Source organism: Artemia franciscana, chromosome 19, assembly GCF_032884065.1.
Source record: "Artemia franciscana chromosome 19, ASM3288406v1, whole genome shotgun sequence".
NCBI classification, from domain to species: Eukaryota; Metazoa; Arthropoda; class Branchiopoda; order Anostraca; family Artemiidae; genus Artemia; species Artemia franciscana.
Genome location: NC_088881.1, coordinates 2982951 through 3005778, shown reverse-complemented (window position 1 = coordinate 3005778; position 22828 = coordinate 2982951). Strand labels below are relative to the sequence as shown.

The following is a 22828-nucleotide window of genomic DNA, read 5'->3' as shown; positions in this document are numbered from 1 at the left end:
ATAATATCTGTTCATGGACAACTGTATAAACCGTGATATTGTCAGCAAAATAATATAGAGGGTGGTACTTATCTGTCATAGACACCACACTCAAGTTCTTGGTATGACAGAACCGGTTTCTTTGTATGGTTTCTTTCAGCTTAGCGTGAGAGAGTGTTTGTAAACTACAATGCAGGTATGTCTAATTAAATCTTTTAGGTGGTATTTTTGGTTAGGTTAGAAACCATTTAATTTAACGCGTCTTGGGGGGCCTGATTTCCATAATGATCTGTTGTAGTTTCCATAATTTTGTTATTAAAGTATTTTATTTCCATCATACTTAGGTATATTTAATTAGAATTAATCTAACTTCACTTCTTGATTGTGGTGGCTACAACAGATAAGTACCTAAAGGGTAAATAAAGAGGCACGTACAAAAAAACGGAAAAGAAATTTATTCGGGGGAATCCAGAGTTTTGAAGGGGGAGTGACAAATAAGCACCACCTCCATATCTGATATACCATTGTACCAACACTGCTGTACCAGTATAGTAGAACTTAAAAACTTATAGTAGAACGTAAAAAAAAACCGGAAAAAACCATTTTATTTGGGGGAATCCAGAGTTTTGAAGGGGGGAGTGGCAAATAAGCACCACCTCCGTATCTCATATACCATTGTACCAACACTGCTGTACCAGTATAGTAGAAGCAACATTAAAATTTATAACAATTTATTAAAATATATGTACCTGAAATTGTTTTAAATCATAACTTATAGCTTAATGGCCAAGTGTCTAAAGAAAATTTCCTAAATTTTATTAGAAAGTTCTAATAAACAATGTGTTTAATTTGTATGTTTTACATAAATTAATCAGAAAAAAAAATAATTGATTTAACAAAAAAAGGAAGAACATAAACTCTAGGAATCACAGATGAGACTTTTCTTCATTGAGGCTTTGAATAAATTCTTCAAGTTTTTCTTGAATATGGCGGACTCTCTCTGAAAAAAAAAATAGTTGTTACCCAAGATGAACATAAAGTAAAATACAACGCAGAATTATTAACTAGGAAAATAATCAAGAAGAAAAGATAATTAAAAATAAAAAATAAAATAGAAGGAAATAACTAACTAGGACAAATCTTCAGGCAAAGAAAAACAGAACCTAAAGCAATTTTTTTGGACGGAGACCTTCGCTCAGCAGTCCTCAGTACAAAAAGAAGAAAAATATAAATTGCAATCAATAACCACAGCAAAACAAAAACTCAATGAGAAGAAAGTGAAATAAAAGAATCACACCAACTACAAAATTACGTATAAAAAAATAAAAACTAACATTATGTAAATGACTAAAGATTCCAAAATTCCATGAAGCAATGATACTTAGCTACAGAGTGATTGCGGTAGGCTAATTTATAGTGCGTTGCAGTGGCGTCATTTCCTCAAAATCCTGCGACGTTTGGGGGGAAGACAAAGTTAGAGCCGGCTTTTCCAAATCAAATGAAAATGAAAGTAAAAACCAAAAAATGAGCTGTATATCTACAAAAAAAGGTAAAGACATAGTAAAGAAAACTGACACGTTTGTCTGGATGCTTGAATTATGCAGGTTTATCTTGGTTTTGAAAAGATTTTAGGAAAAACTAAATTTAAGCTTGGGGGGGGCAAAATGAAACCATGGAGGCACACTGAGGTTTGCGAGGAGAGGTTGCCCCCCTGACCCTTGGAAAATTACGCCCTTAGCGCGGTGTGTTACAGAATATAAATTTTACAGTTGAGGGAAAAACTCACAAGCATATTTCATGTGTTTTTATTAATTTTTTTTGACGATTTTTTGTAGATGCAATTGTAATCAAAGCCCTAAAAAAATGAATTTTTATATTAATAGATGCATAAAAAATTGGTATTTCATGCTAATTCATCCCCCAAAAGTCCAGGAATCTAAAAGAAAATTACGCCATGACATTCAGCATATCAGAGAACTCTACTCTAGAGGTTTCAAGCCCTCATCTTCAAAACAGGGAATTTTGAATTTTTTGCCAGAAGAAAGATCACGGATACATGTTTATTTGTTTTCTTTGTTCTTACTAGGGGTGATAGTATCAAGCTAATTGTTCTAGAAGATCACGAAAGGGCTCATTTGAATAGAAAATATAAAGTTTTAGTGCCATTTCTAAGTGACCAAAAAACTGGAGGGCAACTAGCCCACCTCCCCCACCCTGTACCCAGAATTTTTTGGGGATGTTTAAAAATGGCTTTTTTTAGGGGGAAGATTACAAAAAAACTTAAAAACGCACGCAATTTTTTTATATTCAGGTTGTTACGTTGTTATGAGTCAGCCAAACATTTCGGGGGCTAAAACCCCTTACCTCCTTCCCCAGGATATGGCTTTGCCTTGTACCCCTCAACATTTTCGTTAATTGATATCCTGACTTAGTATAGCATGGGTAACAAAACAAATACTCTCGTATTTAACTTAACTGTGACTATCTAGCAGTAGCAATGGTAAGGTTAATAGTAGTAGACCCATTCTAAACTAGCTGTAAAACAATGTAGCTAAACAATGTGACTAAATCCGGTTCCATTTTAAACAAATAAAGAGATAACAAAACTGTGGTGTCTTTCAGGAATTTATTATTTTGAAAACTGAAGACGAATAAGACTTCCAGTCATTTAACAAGAGCTGCATATGTTCTTATAGGGAGATACAGAGATACCTCAGAGCCCGTTCCCCCAGCAAGGTCGTATCCAGGGGGGTTACCTGGTTTGAACATATCCCCCCACGAAATTTCTGCCCGACTTGTAACAAATAACAAAAAAGCATGTAGACAAAAAGTGTAAACAAAAACAAAAACTTAATTTCCATTATAATGGAAAAACCGAGCGTAAATACCATGCTAGAACCTCCAACAGATTGACTCTAGTTCGGCATTGTGGAGTGACATGAGAGGTGTAGCATAAGTTGGAGATGGTAACGTCGGCAATTAAGGGGGGAACTTAATGCCAGATTTTTCTTCTCACTCAATCGAACTATCTGTCTTGGCTTTTTCTACAATTAGCCATGACTTGATGTCCACAACTATTCCATTTTAATTCAAAACATACTTTAATTCGACATTCCTCTTTTTTCTCCATGCATTTAGTCAGCTTTGTCTGTTTTATGCAAGGTTGGATGGCGAGAGGTTAAAGTTAGGTTAAGTTAGGGAAGTTAGATTAGGGTTCTAACCTGTTTCTTAGATTTATAGCGTAGCCTAAAGGTTAGATTAGGTTTCTAACCCACTTCTGAGATTTAACATTTACCATCAAACCTTGAATAAGACTGACTAAGCTGACTGGCAGAGCAGACTGGTGGCTTCGCCGCCAGACCACGGCACGCGGCAGGCTTCTATATATGGATTCTCGACATTAAAACTTAAAACGAACAGAAATTACTTCGTATATGAAAGGGACTACTCCCTCCTCAACGTCCCAATCAAAAGTTTTTTGCTATTTACGCAATTTAATGTCTTTTCCTACTAAGGCTATTATGAAATCCGATTTGTAACAAAGATTTTTACTAAGCATCAAGCTTTTTATAAGGTTTTTGAATAGTTGTAATTTATTTGAAATTTTATAGATTATGTAATTATTTTAATTTAAATAATTTATTATTTATTATGATTATGTAATTTATTTGAAATTTATAGAAATATTTTTGCAATCACAAGTGTTCAGAATTTAAGCAATTTAATGTAAACTTTTCCATGCATGAAAATCTTCAATTTTTCTACATATGTGTGACAAGTGAGAATGACGTCATTCACATACATATTCCCCCCCCCCTAAAATTAAGGTTCTTTACGGATTTTTGTCAAACTTCTGACCATTCTAAATTGTTTTTTTTTTAGGCCAGAATATACCAGGATGCCAATTTTCCCAAAAAATACGGAGCAGTTTTCAAGAATATATATATATACTAGCTGTTGGGGTGGCGCTTCGCGCCACCCCAACACCTAGTTGGTGGGGCGCTTCGCGCCCCCCCCCGCGCGCGTAAGTCGTTACGCGCCATATTAGTTACGCGCCATTGTAGTTGTGTCCCTGTGTCCCACCTGTGAATAGAGATAGATATAAATATATGTTTTTAACTACGTAAAACATGCGAATATACAACATTCTTGGCTGTCCCATTGTCTGTGCATATAAATAGATTGTCAGGTTTACTGACTCTTGAACATGCAACATATAATTGTCCATGGGAAAAACAATCCGTATTCAGATCTATACCTCATTATTCTAATGATGTGTCCCTGTGTCCCGGTCGTCATTTATATTCCCTGTGTCCCGGTCGTCATTTGTGTCCCGGTGTCCCAGTTTGTAATTTCTCTTTGAGTGTCCCGGTCGTCATTTATATTCCCTGAGTCCCGGTGTCCCGGTCGTCATTTGTGTCCCGGTGTCCCGGTCTGTAATTTCTATTCGAACAATCCCTGTGTCCCGGTCGTCATTTATATATCCCGCCTGTGCCCCCGGCGTCCCCGTTGTAGTTGTGTCCCTGTGTCCCGGTGACGTCATGTTTGTGTGTCGACTGACGTCATGTTTGTCGACTGACGACATTAAAGACCGGGACATCGGGACACAAATGACAACCGGGACACCGGGACATAGGGAATATAAATGACGACCGGGACACTCAAAGAGAAAGCGATCGGGACACAAGGAATGTTCGATTAGCAATCACCATCAACAAAGCACCGGGACACAAATGACGACCGGGACACAGAGAATATAAATGACGACCAGGACACACAAATGACGACCGGGACACAGGGAAGCAACAACAACGGGGACGCCGGGGGGCACAGGGGGATATATAAATGACGACGGGGACACAGGGAATGTTCGATTAGCAATCACCATCAACAAAGCACCATCAACATTAGCAATCACCATCAACAAATATATATATATATATATATATATATATATATATATATATATATATATATATATATATATATATATATATATATATATATATATATATATTTACAGGTGGGACACAGGGACACAATAGGGAATATAAATGACGACCGAGACACTCAAAGAGAAAGCGACCGGGACACAAGGAATGTTCAATTAGCAATCAGGGACACAGGGAAACAACAACAACGGGGACGCCGGGGGGCACAGGGGGATATATAAATGACGACGGGGACACAGGGAATGTTCGATTAGCAATCACCATCAACAAAGCTCAAGGGCAATCATTAGAATAATAAGGTATAGATCTGAATACAGATTGTTTTTCCAATGGACAATTATATGTTGCATGTTCAAGAGTCGGTAAACCTGACAATCTATTTATATGCACAGACAATGGGACAGCCAAGAATGTTGTATATTCGCAAGTTTTACGTAGTTAAAAATATTTTTATATCTATCTATATTCACAGGTGGGACACAGGGACACAACTACAATGGCGCGTAACCAATATGGCGCGTAACGACTTACGCGCGCGGGGGGGCTTGGGGGGGCGAAGTGCCCCCACCAACTAGGTGTTGGGGTGGCGCGAAGCGCCACCCCAACAGCTAGTATAGATATATTAAATATATATATATATATATATATATATATATATATATATATATATATATATATATATATATATATATATATATATATATATATATATATATATATATATACGCTAAAAATCAAGAATATAAATAACGAAACTTCCTTGATTTTTCTACCCTAAAATACTTAAGAAAATCCCTTTAGGTTAAAGCAAAAGAGGTATTTTACTTAATCATATCCTGTGATTTTACTTCAAAACTCATTATTTTCTTTTCTTTTCTGGAGTCATTACAAAAATTGGTGATTTGTAAAACGTAGATGTGATACATGAAGATAAATGTGTCTTTTTCTCAAGACTTTGACGGGTTTTTTCTCAACAAAGAAGAAAAAGTACACCCCTGCAGAGATTGTCGCCGCAAGACAACATCTTGTATATTTAAAATTCAAAAATTATAATAAAATTACCAGTCTCCTTCTTCCATGCAGGCATAATCAACGAATAACATTAAAAATGGAATAATGTGAGGAAATTGGTAAAAAAGTGACAAATACTTGTCAAGACAGTTTTTTCGTTTAAATAAATGAGCATAACTTATTTCTCTATTAAAACTTTTAACTGACTACTTAAGTACAAAAACTTCAAAAACTCAGAAAATTTGTTTATATACATTCATATACATGATTCAATTTTCAAATGAGAGGTATATACTTTTAACTTTTGGTTAAGCTTATTTTAAAAACATGAATACCTTCGATTTTAAATATTTTTGAACCCAAAATTTTCTTTCAATCTCCCTACTTTTTCCAATTTCAAATATGCTATGCAATCTAAAAGTTTCTTTAAACAGGTTTTACTTGTTTAGTACCAGTGGACCAGTATTAGGGGAATTCTAGACATGAAAACGGTGTCCGGAATATTCCCACAACCCTGTTGAAAACTCCCCCCGTGGAAATGTGAGCCCCCGATTCCCCGACTCAAACAAGGGAAAAACATTTTCGTGTAATTGTTCTATATTTGGTTTTTAAAACATAAATACAAATGGAAGGGTATTTTCTAACTCTAGAGGGGAATGAATACCTGTCAAGAGCAGAGGCTGGAAGATTTTATTATAATTCTGGGTTGATTATAAATGCCATGGGGTTTTTAAACAAAAAAAAAGAAGCAACACTAAATAAGACAAGAGCTAAGAGCTCATATGGCACTTGTGACGAGGAAAGAAGAGCTAAGAGCCAAGAGCTCATATGGTATGAGCTCTAACAAAATTCTAAGAATCAATATGTTGATTTAAAAGGAAAATCAGAGGCTTAATGCCGGTCAGGGTTTAAAATAAGAGCTCTGAGTCACGATGTCCTTCTAAATATCAAAACTCATTAAGATCCGATCACCCACTCATAAGTTAAAAATACCTAATTTTTTCTAATTTTTCCTCTCCCTTTAGCCCCCCAGATGGTCGAATCTGGGAAAACAACTTTATCAAGTCCATTCGTGCAGGTCCCTGACACGCCTACCGATTTTCATCGTCCTAGCACGTCCAGAAGCACCAAACTCGCCATCACTGAACCCCTCCCCCAACTCCCCCAAAGAGAGCGAATCCAGTACGGTTACATCAATCACGTATCAAGGACATTTGCTTATTCTATCCACCAAGCTTCATCCCGATTCCTCCACTCCAAGTGTTTTTCAAGATTTCCCCCTCCAACTCCCCCCAATATCAAAGGATCTGGTCGGAATTTAAAATTAGAGCTTTAAAGCACAAGATCCTTCTAAATATCAAATTTCATTAAGATCTGGTCACCCTTCCATAAGTTACAAATACCTCATTTTTCCAAATTACCCCCCCCCCCCCTCCAACTCCACCAACGAGAGCAGGTCCGGTCCGGTTATGTCAGTCACGTATCTTAAACAGGTTTTTATTCTTCCCATCCAGTTTCCTCCTGATCTCTCCGCTTTAAGTATTTTCTAAGATTTGCAGTCCCCCCCAACTGCCCCCCCCCATGACGCTGGATCCGGATGGGATTTAAAATAAGAGATCTGAGTTACGAGATCCTTCTAAATATGAAGTTTCATGAAGATCCGATCACTCCTTCGTAAGTTAAAAATACGTCATTTTTTCTAATTTTTCAGAATTACCCCCCCCCCCCCCCCCGTCCAATAGAGCGGATCCGTTCCAATTACGCCAATCACGTATCTAAGACTTCTCCTAATTTTTCCCACGAAGTTAATCTAAGCGTTTTCCATGATTTTAGGTTCCCCCCCCCAAACTCCCCCCAATGTCACCATATCCAGTCGGATTCAAAATAAGAGCTTTGAGACACGATATCCTTTGAAATATCAAATTTCATTGAGATCCGATCACCCCAAGATGGTCAAATCGGGAAAAAGACTATTTCTAATTTAATCTGGTCCGGTCCCTGATACGCCTGCCAATTTCATCGTCCTAGCTTACCTGGAAGTGCCTAAAGTAGCAAAACCGGGACCGACAGACCGACATAATTTGCGATTGCTATATGTCACTTGGTTAATACCATGTGCCATAAAAATTCTATTTCCTTAAAACGACCAATATAAAAACAAAGAGTCTCGGAAACAAGTTTTTTAATTGAGCTTCAAGGCAGCAAATTAATGGAAATACAATAAAATTAACTCAGGTTAAGAATAATAATGATGTGGTTGATATTCACAAACCCTTCACCGACAGTCAATTTTATTTTGACAGTTTTTTCTAGTTTTCAAGTCACTAATTTAAGAAAGTTTTAATAAAATATATTAAGGGTTCTGGGAAGGGCAAAAAAAATATTTTTTTTAATCTAAAAAAAGATTAAAGATTATTTTTATTCCAAAAGAAAAAAGAAGATTTCGAAAATGAAAAATTAAGAGGAAGAATAGGAAGACAGTTTTTTTCTAGTTTTCAAGTCACTAATTTAAGAATGTTTTAATAAAATATATTAAGGGTTCTGGGAAGGGCAAAAACAATTTTCCAAAATAGTCACCTATCTAATATATATGAGTACAGCTCGTTTAAAGATTATTTTTATTCCAAAAGAAAAAAGAAGATTTCGAAAATGAAAAATTAAGAGGAAGAATATATTATTCTTTAGAAAGAAGAAAGAATTCTCTAGAAAGAATAATAATTCTTTCTAGAATATGAAGACTGCCATTTGTAGCTTTTACTCTAAATTTTTTTTATTTTATTTTTAGCTTTTTTCGAAAATTGAAGTAATAACAACTTTTGGTAATTGATTTTTATGGCCTTTTATTATTATTTCTATGTTTGCATTATTTTCTATTTCTGCACTGATAACGGCTGAGCAGAGGTCTCGGCTGAAATATTTGCATTGCATTTTCACTTTTTCACTTGCTGGAAATACCCTCGTTTTTCTGATTTTGTGATTTTTATTAGCATTATTGTTACTTCTTGTCATTCAGTTATGTTTCTAAGCCTATCGTAAATCATTGCTTTGTTCCATTTATTGATGCGTTTTATTGATTTTATTTATTTATTTTACATACTCCAGTAGGCCTATATGTAGATATGTACATTTTTACCAGCTCAGTACTGTATATAAGATTTGAAGTATATTGTTTAGCTTTGCCTCTTCCATTGTTTTGTTTTTTCTTTTGTAGTTTTCCTGGCGGATTCTTTTTACAGTTTCCTATACTTAATTTAAATATATCTAAATATATTTATGATTAAAAATCCTTTTTGTTTTTTTTTATTTTTTTATTCTGTATATGAGCTATAAATGAAGATATAAAAGTTTTTTTTCACGGATTACAGATAAGGAAGCGTTGCGGAGAATTCATTTTTGCTTGATAGGCAGCTATTTTACATTCAATAATGTTTTTTCCTCTAAAACAAAAATGAAGATACACTAAAATAAATTTCGGTCCATGAATCATAAAAACAAACCATTTGTTTGCTAATCATAGTTTTATTGGGGCGACTTCACACCCACTCAAGAAACACAACATTTTCTCGAACTCGGTGGGTCTTTCTTATTCGAACTATGAAACAATATTTTTTATTCTCCCCCTTGAAAAAAAAATCTTTATTGAAAATCAAATTTGTTCATTTTTGTAAATTTTTTATTATGAGCAATATATTGTAAATAATTGTTGTAAAAAGTTTTTATTTTTCTAAAACAATAAAAAATAACCAAGATTTGTATTTTTGATTACATTAAGTTACTAACAAAAAAGAAGAAAGAAATGTTTGCCATTTACAGTTCTTTTATCAAACGCATGTCAAAGACTCTTCATCATTAGCCCCGTCATAATAGCTTTTTTTGAAAATTAATTTCTTCATTTTCACAAATTTATATTACCACAGGTAATTATTTCATTATTTCTTTTCCCTCGAACGCAATAAAAAAAATATCTTTGAAATCCAAATTTTGACTAAACATCTCATTAAAAACCCTAATTAAAAACCCAGTTATGTTTTTACTCCAAGGCATGTTAAAGACCCTTCGTAATTACTACGGTCATTAGAAATCCTTTTGAAAATCATAGCTCCTCATTTTCCAAAATTTATATTACTAACGGTAATTGTTTTTAATTCAATATTTTTTCTCTCTAAACAATAAAAGAAAGATGTTTGAAATCCAAATTTTGTCTAAGCATCTAAAAAAAAAACCTTAATTAAAAACCCAGTTATGTTTTTTCCTCCAAAGCATGTTAAAGACCTTTCCTAATTACTACGATCATTAGAAATACTTTTGAAAATCATAGCTCCACATTTTTCCTAATTTATATTACCAACGGTAATTGTTTTTAATTCAATATTTTTTCTCTCTAAACAATAAAAGAAAGATGTTTGAAATCCAAATTTTGTCTAAGCATCTCAATAAAAACCCTAATTAAAAACCCAGTTACGTTTTTTCCTCCAAGGCATGTTAAAGACCTTTCCTAATTACTACGATCATTAGAAATACTTTTGAAAATCATAGCTCCACATTTTTCCTAATTTATATTACCAACGGTAATTGTTTTTAATTCAATATTTTTTCTCTAAAACAATAAAAGAAAGAAGTTCGAAATCCAAATTTTGGCTAATTCTAAATGGGTAATAAAAAACAAATGCTGGTCAATTATAGTTCTTTTTTAAAACATGTCGAAAACTCTTCATAATTACTCCCTTTACCATAAAATCCTTTGAAAACCAAAATTGCTCGTATTTACAAATTTTTATTACGAGTGGTGTGGAACAATAAAAAACGAGTTAACGACTAATTCATAGAAATTATATACAAAACGAAAACCAACTACTTTGGTTTTTTATGAGCTTCTATTCAGACCATAGATTTATTATCTGAAAAGATACAAAAACCAAGGGTGTATCCAAGATTTCGTTAAAGGGGGGAGGGGGTCACGAAATCACGAAAAACAACTTTCAAAAAACATCAAAAATTTGTTCATATTCGTTTTCCTTATGTCTTATACGCTTCGGACAACAATTTCGGGGGTGGGAGGTTCAAACACGAAAACCTCTCCCGTGAATAAGACCTTGACCCCAATATATAGAAAAAGCACTATATATTTTACGTAAACAGCTAACAAGAATGGTGACAATTAATGACAAGGGATATGCAAACTTAAATAGCCAGTTTACTTTCTTCATGCACCCTAGGAAAGCGTTACTTGTGGCTTGAAATACTGGGGCACCAATTAAGGGGGAGGGGGGCACCTTAGAAGTTATTGCCCCTTTTTGAAAAATATTTTTGGCTTATCCATCGAAAAAGTTGAAAAAAAATTCCTGTTCCACCTCCTACATTTTCGTGCATTAGCACCCCCTGAAGGAAGATAAAAAACAAGGGGTTCGCGAAAATCCACGCTGTCTGTTGTCTATTATAAATTTATGCGTCTATGATTTGCACCGAGGATAAAATGGAACGGATATACACAACGCAATGAAATGCCCAGAATTCAAGAAAATTTAGGATTTTAAGGGACAGACAAAGCCAAGCCTTCCTCTTTGTATGTTCCTATCATGAGCGATGTCATTATAAAACAGCTTGTTTTTTTGTCGAAGTTAGAAGTACAGTGATCCCTGCTGAATCCTGTATCTTAGCGATAAATTCTGGATACAGCCATCACTACAACTGACAGCTCAGCACCAAGGTGCCTGAATGCTGAACCCCAAAGTGCTGAACCTCGGTTTGGTTCAGCACCAAGGTGCCTGAACCAAACAGAGCTGAACATCGTTCACTCCACTCTATTCAAAGCTTCACTCTTTACACCCTCTCATGACGTTCCAATTTTCTTCAAGTTTCTTTCTTTTGACGTCTTACCCCGCCTTCGAGGACAACTTGCTTTTCGCTTGTCCCTAAACGGATGATCAAAAAGCGCAATCTTTGGCGATCTGTCAACCTTCATAAAACCCAGCCTAGCCATCTTAGCCTTTCAGTCCTGGAAAGGAGGATCGATCCTTATTTTTTTTTTTTTTTACACAGCTTATTGTGTTGCAAGAGCAACACTTTGGTTTTGTCCCGTTTTTTTTTCCTATGCCGCCGATCTCAGCTTATTCCTGGAAACTGGTAAGGGTCTAACCTGTGCGGTTTTTACAGAAATTGTGGACCTCAGGCCGGATTGATGAATATGCCATTACATTTTGGAAAGCTCCGCAGAACTCTTGCCTGGGGCTGAAAAGAATGGTTTTTGCTCGTCCACGAGCCAGAGCCTATGGTGTGCGAAGTGAAGTGGAATTATATAGCCTATGTCAGAGAGGAGTATCTGAAGTTGTGCAGCCAAACTTTCGTTTCATCAAAGCATGTTTCTGCTTCCGAGTGGAAAGCTCCGTTCTAGCAGGCAAGCAGGCAGGCATCACTTTCAAATTGAAGATGGACTAAAATCTATAAGTGTTAAATATATGCGGCAGTTACCCGGTCCCACAGCTAATATATCTTCTTTGAGTGATAAATAGAAAAACTTACAGAAGCAAAAATGTGGCATTTTCCCACGGGTCCGAAAGTACTTCCACCTATTGTTTCTACCCATTTCTGTTCGTGATTTCAGCTGAGTTTATCATTCGGTTTTTCGGACTTGGGATTGCAGTAGAGAAATGGTATAAGATGTACCTAATAAACTTTAAAGGTTCTCTCATTGCTAAAGAAATCGGAGTCTAACCTTTGCTCCTTTCTAAGTGGTGACGTTAGAAAGTTGGCGTACGGCAAAAAAAAATCAACTTTTGACCTAAGACAGATAGTATTTTTTTTCTGACGGCAATCGATAGCTCTTGATGAGCTGTACAAAGTATATTACATCCATTTTTTTGTACAAAATTCCTTCATGAGGTATACCAGTTTGAAAGTTTCAAGGGGTTGACAACTTCAGTAGTAAGGTACACACTGAAACGAAATCTAGGCCGATACAAATTATGAGACATATAGAGGACTTGTAAGCAACAGTCGGCTATTAGGCAATAATCACCTTCGGCAATGAGGGGTTAGCAACTTTTGCTACTTGGTGTATCTTTTATTTGTTTCCAGTGTATTTGATGGTAAAACCAATTTGGTTCCAGTGGTAAGACATGTAGGGGACTTGTAAGGAATAATCTGCTGTTAGGCTACAGTTTTCAGCGATGAGGGGTTTGCAACTAGGCCTTTTGGTGTACCCATTTATTTGTTTCCGGTGAACTTGATGCCTATCACGGGAGAGGGACTTATAAGTAAGAATCGGTTCACTTTGGGCGAGAACCGGCTATTAGCTCATAATTATCTTCGGCAATGAGGAGTTTGCCACTTTTGCTAGTTGGTGTACCTATTATTTGTTTCCGGTTTATTTTATGGTTAAACCAATTTGGTTCCAGTGGTAAGACATGTAGGGGACTTGTAAGTAATAATCGGCTGTTGGGCTACAATCATCTTCAGCAATGAGGGGTTTGCAACTTTTTCTAGTTGATGTACCCATTTATTTGTTTCCGGTGAACTTGATGTCTATCACGGGAGAGGGACTTATAAGTAAGAATCTGTTCACTTTGGGCTAGAAATTGGTGCATATTGTATTCGATCTCTTTAAATCTGACAGAATTAAATGTTTACGCAATGGGTACAAACGATAACGTAACACAATGAGGTAGTTTCGTAATAATTAGTGTCACCTATGGTATTTTAATCCTGAAAAGTTAGGGATAGCTTTATAATACCAACTAGATTATATAAGATATTGTTCCGAGTTTTCATCCGTCACGATTTCTACGATTGAAAAGGATAAAGTTCAACTGGCTGCAAAGTCAATTTAGTCCCTTCTTTCGATACTATTTTGTTGCTGTTTTTTCAACGCCGAGGAGTAGCCTTTGATCATGCGATTAATGATCGATAGCGAAGAAACACAACCAAAATGATGAAGGGGATACCCCCTCCTCAATACCTTGCTCTTCATACTAAAGCTTCTAGAGCTTTAAAAAAAGCTTCCTATTCTAATCAAACGGCCCTTGTGCTACAGGAGAAGTTCTAAAAAATTGTGACAAGCAGTCATATTTAAGCGTAAAGGGCAAGGTATTGAGGAGGGGGCAACACCTTCATAAGTGGAGTAATTTCTGTTAGTTTTGAGTTTTGATGTTGATCCTTACTTTCAGGTGAAATAACTTGTTTTTTCAAATTTAACTTCTGATCGTTTTTCTAATACAGCAGTTAAGTCTGGCTCACCCTCCATGAGAAAATCCCTCCCCTCACGAGAAACTGCTCTGCAGGAAGTTCCTCTCAGGTAAAATACACCCCCTCCCTCCGTAGAATTTTTTTCAGACAATTCTATCATCGCTGAAAAATCCCCCACCCTTCTGTAAAATTTCTTGCCGTCGTGCTGCCTGAAAAATTCTTCATAGCATACTTCCGTTTGAAAAATGAAATCCTTTTTCCGATCACTCCGGAAATCCCCCTTGCGTGGTAATTTTTCTCAAAAATCCAAACACGCTGAAAATTTTCCCCGGAATATATTCACATACGAAATTTAGTTGGTAAAGAGAAAATAAGACAAATAAAAAGAATTTAGTATAGGAATTCTGTCAAATTCCCTCTTAAAATTTTACCTCTAGAAATTTCCCTCCCCAGGGAAAATTATTTCCATGGATACCCATCCCAAATACAGACCCCCCTCCCTTCAAAACATAGTCTGTATGCTTCCCAATAACAAATACTATGCGTAAACAACGGGCAAATTTTATAACTTAAGGACATATCCCAAGGGGCTTTGGGGGGTCATGTTTTCTCTAAAGACATAGTTGTGGGACCTTTCAACTATGCTGAACAAATTAGCTATCTGAAAATTTTGATCGGGCGATTTTTGGAGAAAGGGGTCGTGGCAGGGGGGCTAGTTACCCTCCAATCTTTTTGGTCACGTAAAAAGGCAAAATAACTTTTAAACTACCTTAAAATAATCCGATGTTCTAGGACCATTGGTACAATACAAGCATCCCTGGAATAAAGAAAAACAAAACAAATAAACACGCATCCGCTATTTTTTGTCTGGCAAAAGATGCGAAATTCCACATTTTTGCAGATAGGAACTTGAATTGTCCACAATAGGGTTCTCTGATACGCTGAATCTGGCGGTGTAATTTTCTTTAAGATCACTTGAATTTTTGGATGTGTTTCCCCCCTTTTTGAAAATCAGGCTAATTTTCTCAGACTCGTAGCCATTTATGGGTCAACACTAAGCTTAATGAGTGTTATATATTTGGAACCAGCATAATAAGCCGATTTTGTTATTTCTAGTGATGCCAAAATTCCGTTTTTTATAGTTTCGGTTAATATTGAGCAGTATCGATGCTTACTTACAGTCCATTACCATGAACTGTTTGATTATGAATGAAATAGTTTTTTTTATTCAATTAGTTAGTTACGTCAGCAACTAACATGAATGGAGTCAATCAATGACATGCAGACTTAAATGCACACTGCTTCATGCTCCCTAGGAAACCGTTGCTGGTGACATGAAATACTGGGGCACGAATTACGGGGGGGGGGCACCTTAGAAGTTATTGCCCCGTTTTTAAAAGTATTTTTTACTTCTCCATTGAAAAAGTTGAAAAAATCCCTGTTCCACCCCCTACATTTACGTGAATTAGCACACCTGATGGGAGATAAAGGGCAAGCGACTCGCGAAAGCCCATGCTGCCTATCTATTATAAATGATAGTCTATTAAAATTGATACGTGTATGATTTGCACAGAGCATAAAGTGGAACGGATATACACAACGCGGTAGTACCGTAACAGTAAAGGGAGTTGTTACCTCAATAGGGGGATGCCAAGTTTTTATTCAATGTTTCATACAAACCAATTATATATTCTGGAAAAAAGGAGTGCATACCTCAATCAGTCCTCCTCCGCCAGAAAGCTACGTTGGAGTCTTCCTTCTAAAATCCTATCGCAATCCAGCTCAGTCATCCCTCTCTATAAATTATGCATTCAACCTATTGCCAAATGTAGATGAGCACTTTTGCAGTGGCTCCAAAAATGTAGCTGGCATTTCTTGAAAAATTCTTAAAGGAGGACAACCCATTACGGAATGATTTCTATTCGTTTTGAATTTTAATGTTGCTCCTTACTTTCAACTGAAAAAACTTGTTTTTTAAATTTAATTTCTGATCGTCTTTCAAATACTACCGGTAAATCTGGCTCGCCCTCCATGAGAAATTCCCTCTCCTCATGAGAAAATCCTCCACGGAAAGTTCCTCCCCCGTAAAATATTATCCCCTACCCCGTAAAATTTCTTCCTGACAATTCCATCCTCGCTAAAGATTCCCCCCACCCCCTCTGTAAAATTTATTGCAGTCGCTTCAGCCTGAAAATTCTCCTTAGCATACTTTCATTTCAAAATGAAATATTTTTTTTTGGAGAAAGGGGTCGTGGTAGGGGGCTAATTAACCTCCGATCTTTTTGGTCACTTAAAAAGGCACAATAATTTTTAAATTCCTTTAAATGGTCCGATGTTCGAGGACCCTTGGTACAATACAACCACCCCTGGAAAAAAGAATACAAAAAAAAAAAAAATAAACATGCATCCGTGACAAAATCATCCACACATCTTCTGACAAAAGGTACAAAATTCCTTGCAGATATTAGCTTGAAAGCTCTACAATAGGGCTCTCTGATACGCTAAATCTGACGGTATGATTTTCATCAAGATCACATGAATATTTTTTGGGGGGGTGTCCACCCTTTTTGAAAATCAGGCAAATTTCTTCAGATTCGTAGCCATTAATGGGTAACACAATGCTTAATGAATATTATGTATTTGGAATCAGCATAATAAGTCGATTTTGATGCTTCAATCGATGTCAAAATTCCGTTTTTTATAATTTCTGTTAATATTGAGCCGTTTCGCTCCTTACTTACAGTTTGTTACCATAAACAACTTGATTAGGAATGATACAATTTTTCTGTGATTCAATCAGTTAGTTAATTGAGCCACTGTCCAAAGGTCGTTTGGCATTTCAGTAGCGGCTATATTTATTCCATTCTTTTATTATTTTTTTGAATTATCGGTGAAAATAAAAATATCAATCAATTGATACCCTAACAGAAACTCAATAAAACGATAGCTCATCAATAAAACGATAGCTACTTCGAGGGAAATAAGAAAAAAAGATAATAGAACCAAGATTGTTTTCTTAAACTATACATTCTCATCAAAATACTAAAAATAGGAGTAGAGAATCCTTCAAAGTTTATTCTCTAAATCTGCTTAAAGGCTAACAAATAATCGGATCAGAATATAAAAAAGTTTAGTTTTGAAGCCGTGTTTTCATTATTAGACTTTTAATAATGAAAACACGGGATATTTATCCCCACCAATACATCTTCTTAAGCTGCATTGTACCCATGGCAGTATCCGGGATGGGAGGTTACCCGGTTCGACCCTCTCTCCCCCCAGAAATTTTTATCCGAGTCGTTTAAAAGTATTAAAAATACAGACATTTTTGCACAAGAAAAGCTGGATAATCACAAGCCTTCTTTCTGTACCCCCCCCCCAATTTTTCGGGAAACATCTTTGAAATCTATTTCAAAATTCTTGATATAGCAGTTTTCTTGTTCTCTTTCAGGATATCGCTTTGAAGAAGAGGAGAAAATCGAACTTATATTCAGACATATTAGCCTTTACAAGGTTACTTGCACACTATAAAGATAAGTTGAAAAAAAAGAAAAAAACATACAAATTAACAAAATTTCATTTAAAAGCCCAAATTATTCATTGAAAGACGGGAAATAATACAAATGAAAATCAACATAGAATTAATGAAAATTGATTAAATGACAGAGGAAATCATTTTTCCTGTTGATCTCGACTTAGGATTTTTTAGTGCTTAAAGGGCGATACAGTTAAAGGTTAAAGTGCTGGATAATCTGGATTATCATTTTGGATTATGGGATTGAAAAAAGAAAATTGAATCTTAAAATCCAAATTATAAAAATCTCCACAATCGGAAAGTGTAAAGAGATAAAATTTTGGCACTATATTTAAATAGTTGAAAAAAAGAACTTTATCACCCATTTTTGTCTTGAAATGCAGGAAACTTATTTGGAATATTGTTCGTTATTATAATTCTAATTCACCCCAACCCTTATAGAAAAACCTAGACTTCCGATTTTCCTTTCGGTCTATCAAGAAAAACAGGATCAAATATTAAAGACAAAAATTAGAAAAAATAAGGGAACTAGCTGGATAATATCTTAGAACAAGAGCTATGAGATCATATGGCGCTTGTGACGAAGTCGGAAGAGCCAAGAGCCAGGAGCTCATATGGTATGAGCTCTAGCAAAATTTTAAGAATCAATAGATTGCTTTAAAAGGGAAATCAAAGGATTAATGCTAGTCGAGATTAAAAATAAGAGCTCTGAGTCCTGAGGTCCTTCTAAATGTCAAAATCTATTAAGATCCGATCACCAACTCGTAAGTTAAAAATACCTCAATTTTTCTAATTTTTCCTCTCCCTTCAGCCCCCCAGATGGTCAAATCAAGGAAAACGACTTTATCAAGTCAATTTGTGCAGCTCCCTGACACACATACCAATTTTCATCGTCCTAGCACGTCCAGAAGCATCAAACTCGCCAAAGCACTGAATCCCACCCCCTAACTCCCCCAAAGAGAGCGGATCCAGTCCGGTTACGTCAATCACGAATCTACGACATTTATAAGTGTTTTCCAAGATTTCCAGTTTCCCCCTCCAACATCCCCCAATCTCAACAGATCTGGTCGGCATTTGAAATAAGAGCTCTGAGACATGAATTCCTTCTAAATATCAAATTTCATTAAGACCCGGTCAACCGTTTTTAAGTTAAATATACCTGAATTTTTCTAATTTTTCCAAATTAACAACCCGCAGCTCCCCCAAAGAGAACGGATCCGGTCCAATTATGTCAATCACGTATCTATAGCTTGTGCTTATTCTTCCCATCAAGTATCATCCCGATCTCTCCACTCTAAGCGTTTTCCAAGATTTCCGGTTTCCAAGATTTCCGGTTCCCCCTCTAACTCCCCCCAATGTCACTGGATCTGGTCGGGATTTAAAATCAGAGTTCTAAAGCACAAGATCCTTCTAAATATCAAATTTCGTTAAGATCTGATCACCCGTTGGTAAGTTACAAATACCTCATTTTTCTAATTTTTCCAAATTACTCCCCCCCCCCAACTCCACCAAAGAGAGCGGTTACGGTTCAGTCATTTCAGTCACTTATCTTGGACTTGTGCTTATTCTTCCTACCAAGTTTCATCCTGATCTCTCCACTTTAAGCGTTTTTCAAAATTTCCGACCCCCCCCCCCCAAAAAATGACAATGGATCCGGTTGGGATTTAAAATAAGAGATCTGAGCAACGAGGTCCTTCTAAACATGAAATTTCATAAAGATCTGATCATTCCTTCGTAAGTTAAAATACCTCATTTTTTCTAATTTTTCAGAATGAACCCCCCCTCCCAACTCCCCCAAAGAGAACGAATCCGTTCCCGTTACGTCAATCACGCATCTAGGACTTGTGATTTTTTGTTTTACCAAGTTCCATCCCGATCCCTCGGCTCTAAGCGTTTTCAAAGATTTTAGGCTCCCCCCTAACTCCCCCTAATGTCACTGGATACGGTCAGGATTAAAAATAAGAGCTCTGAGACACTATATCCTTTAAAACATCAAATTTCAATAAGATCCAATCGCTCCTTCATAAGTTAAAAATACCTTTTCAGAATTAACCCTCCCCCCAACTCCTCCAAAGAGAGCAGATCCATTTCGATTATGTCAATCACGTATCTAGGACTTGTTCTTATTTTTCCCACCAAGTTTCATCCCGATCCCTCCACTCTAAGCGTTTTCCAAGATTTTAGGTTTCACCACCACAGCCTCCCCCAATGTCACCTGGTCCGGTCGGAATTTAAAACAAGAGCTCTGAGACAGGATATCCTTCCCAACATCAAATTTCACTAAGATCCCATCACCCGTTCGTAAGTTAAAAATACCTCCTTTTTTCTAATCTTTCTGATTTAACCGTCTCCCCACTCCCCCTAGATGGTCAAACCAGGGAAACGACAATTTCTAATTTAATCTAGTCTGGTTCCTGATACACCTACCAAATTTCATCGTCCTAGCTTACCTGAAAGTGCCTAAAAGTAGTAAAACTGGGACAGACAGACCGACAGACAGAACAACAGATTTTGCGATCGCTATATGTCATTTGGTTAATACCAAGTGCCATAAAACGACAAAAAAACACAAATGGATATATACTGTAAGCTTTTAAATTTTTCCTACCTATTACCCAAAATACATAACCATCGACATAAAGTTCCCCATCCCTCCATTTTTGTACACACATTATCATTTCCAAGGTTGTCAATAAATTATAAAAAAAAGTTGATTTTCCTACATATAACATACAAATAAAAAAATTTCTGTAGGCATCGCTATAGTGTTGCCTATAGCAAAGGGCTATAAGGCTTCAATATATTAATACTATTTATACATTTTTCCAAAAAGTACTTCATATGGAAGGGGTGGTCATCTAAACTTCGGAGAGGGCTCATTCGATTGGAAATCAAAAGTTCTATTGCGCTTTTTACGAGTTAAAAATGATCGAAAGGCAACCAGCCTCCTACGCCCTTTTTTCCCAAATGCATCCAGTCAGAATGAGTTCAAACTAGTCCAAATGTCTAGTAGCTATGCCTCAAGAGAAATCATGTACTCCTCCCCCTCAGCCCCGGTGCAAGGGTTGTAAATTATGCAAATTTTCCATTGTTTACATGAAGGATTTAGCATTTGGAAAAGTTTGATTCTAAGTGTATCCTAAAAGGCTAAGGGTATTAAGGTGAAACTTTGGAGAACTTTGAACGGCATGTTAAACCAAATCAAAAGGCACTATGTGCATCAAGTTTATCAAAAACAAGGATCTGCAATTTTTTAAGAATGGTTAAGGACTGCCAGCCCCATCCTATACCCTTTTTTAACTACCCTCCCTCCAAAAATGATTCGATCAAGTTTTTGAAATAGCCATCATGTTCGAAATAGTCTAAAAAGGTGAAATAACTGTATTTATGGGAAATAACAACCGTCATTTAGGCAATTTTGAGCAACTTCGTTTCTCTTACAATTTTCGAATCAGATAGTAAACAAGAGCTAAGAGCTCATATGGCCCTTGTGACGAGGCAAGAAGAGCTAAGAGCCAAGAGCTCATATGGTATGAGCTCTAACAAAATTCTAAGAATAAATAGATTGATTTAATAGGAAAATCAGAGGCTTAATGCCGGTCGGGATTTAGAATAAGAGCTCTGAGTCACGATGTCCTTCTAAATATCAAAATTCATTAAGATCTGATCACCCACTCGTAAGTTATAAATACCTCAGTTTTTCTATAATATTCCTTTCCCTTTAGCCCTCCAGATGGTCGAATTTGGGAAAACGACTTTATCAAGTCAATTTGTGCAGCTCCCTGACACTCCTACCAATTTTCTTCGTCCTAGCACGTCCAGAAGCACCAAACTCGCCAAATCACTGAAACCCTCCTCCCTACTCCCCCAAAGAGAGCGAATCCAGTACGGTTACATCAATCACGTATCTACAACATTTGCTTATACTATCCACCAAGCTTCGTCCCGATTCCTCCACTCTAAGCGTTTCCCAAGATTTCTGATTTCCCCCTCCAACTCCCCCCAATGTCAACAGATCTGGTCGGGATTTGAAATAAGGACTCTGAGACATGAATTCCTTCTAAATATCAAATTTCATTAAGATCCAGTCACCCGTTCTTAACTTAAAAATACCTCAGTTTTTCTAATTTTTCCAAATTAACACCCCAGGGCTCCTCCAAAGAGAGCGGATCCGTTCAAATTATGTAAATCACGTATCTAAAACTTGTGCTTATTCTTCCCATCAAGTTTCACCCCGATCTCTCCACTAACATAACGACGAAGACCACACTGCCTTTCCATAACAAACAAATACAAAGTAGAAACAATAGGGAAAATCTTTTCAAGACAGTGAAGATCAGTTCTGTGAATATTTCGGCCCTATGTCCAAGGGCCGTCTTCAGCACAATACGAGAACAAGAGAGAAACTATGTATATATAAATAAACTTACATTAAATTGTGACAATTAAAACTAAATAATGTTTTCTAAAAACTTTTTTAAAAACAGCCGTAGCATCCTTACTTCAACAAAGTTCAACCAGGACTGACAAAAAGAATGAAGTGAGAATATAAATTCATTCAAACTAAAGAGAACAAAGTGGTTAAATGCGATTTCTCAGAGCAAACCTTGCTTTTTAGCAGTCTGTCTCAGAGGCCTTTTCGTAGCTGGTCCAATATTATTATAAATCGGTTTAGTAAAGTATTTTGTTCGATCATTTTTAATTAAATTTGAGTATAAAGAATTTAGTGCGTATTCCCCTAAGTCCCTGTTCAAAGAAATATTATTATTTATTTTGAGATTAATTTCGATTGATTCTCGAACCACCTGCTTTATCCCCAAATCATCATTGATGAGTGAAGATCTTTCAGAAAATATTCTAATTTGATCTGGTCCGGTCCCTGATACGCCTGCCAAATTTCATCGCCCTAGCTTACCTGGAAGTGCCTAAAGTAGCAAAACCGGGACCGACAGACAGACAGACAGACAGACCGACAGACCGACAGAATTTGCGATTGCTATGTCACTTGGTAAATACAAGTGCTATAAAAACAAATGGTTTCAATTTCTTTATATTTTCTTTTGGTATTTTGGAAAATTATGTGGTGAGATTTGTTGAATTAAAACATATTACATGAGAGATGAAAGTAGTTGTTAACGTCGATTCGACCAGTATTTTGTAAAAAAAACTGTTG

The 22828-nt window shown here is 36.2% G+C and overlaps 1 long non-coding RNA gene across 1 annotated transcript; it reads right to left on the bottom strand.

Annotated features, from left to right (window-relative positions):
- Positions 1-805: 805 nt before the first annotated feature.
- Positions 806-22167, bottom strand: LOC136039668 (uncharacterized). Its single transcript, XR_010620502.1, has 2 exons — positions 22086-22167; positions 806-979 (listed from the first exon to the last, which is right to left on the bottom strand). It is a non-coding gene; the product is annotated as an uncharacterized LOC136039668 (long non-coding RNA).
- Between the last annotated feature and the right edge of the window lie 661 nt (positions 22168-22828).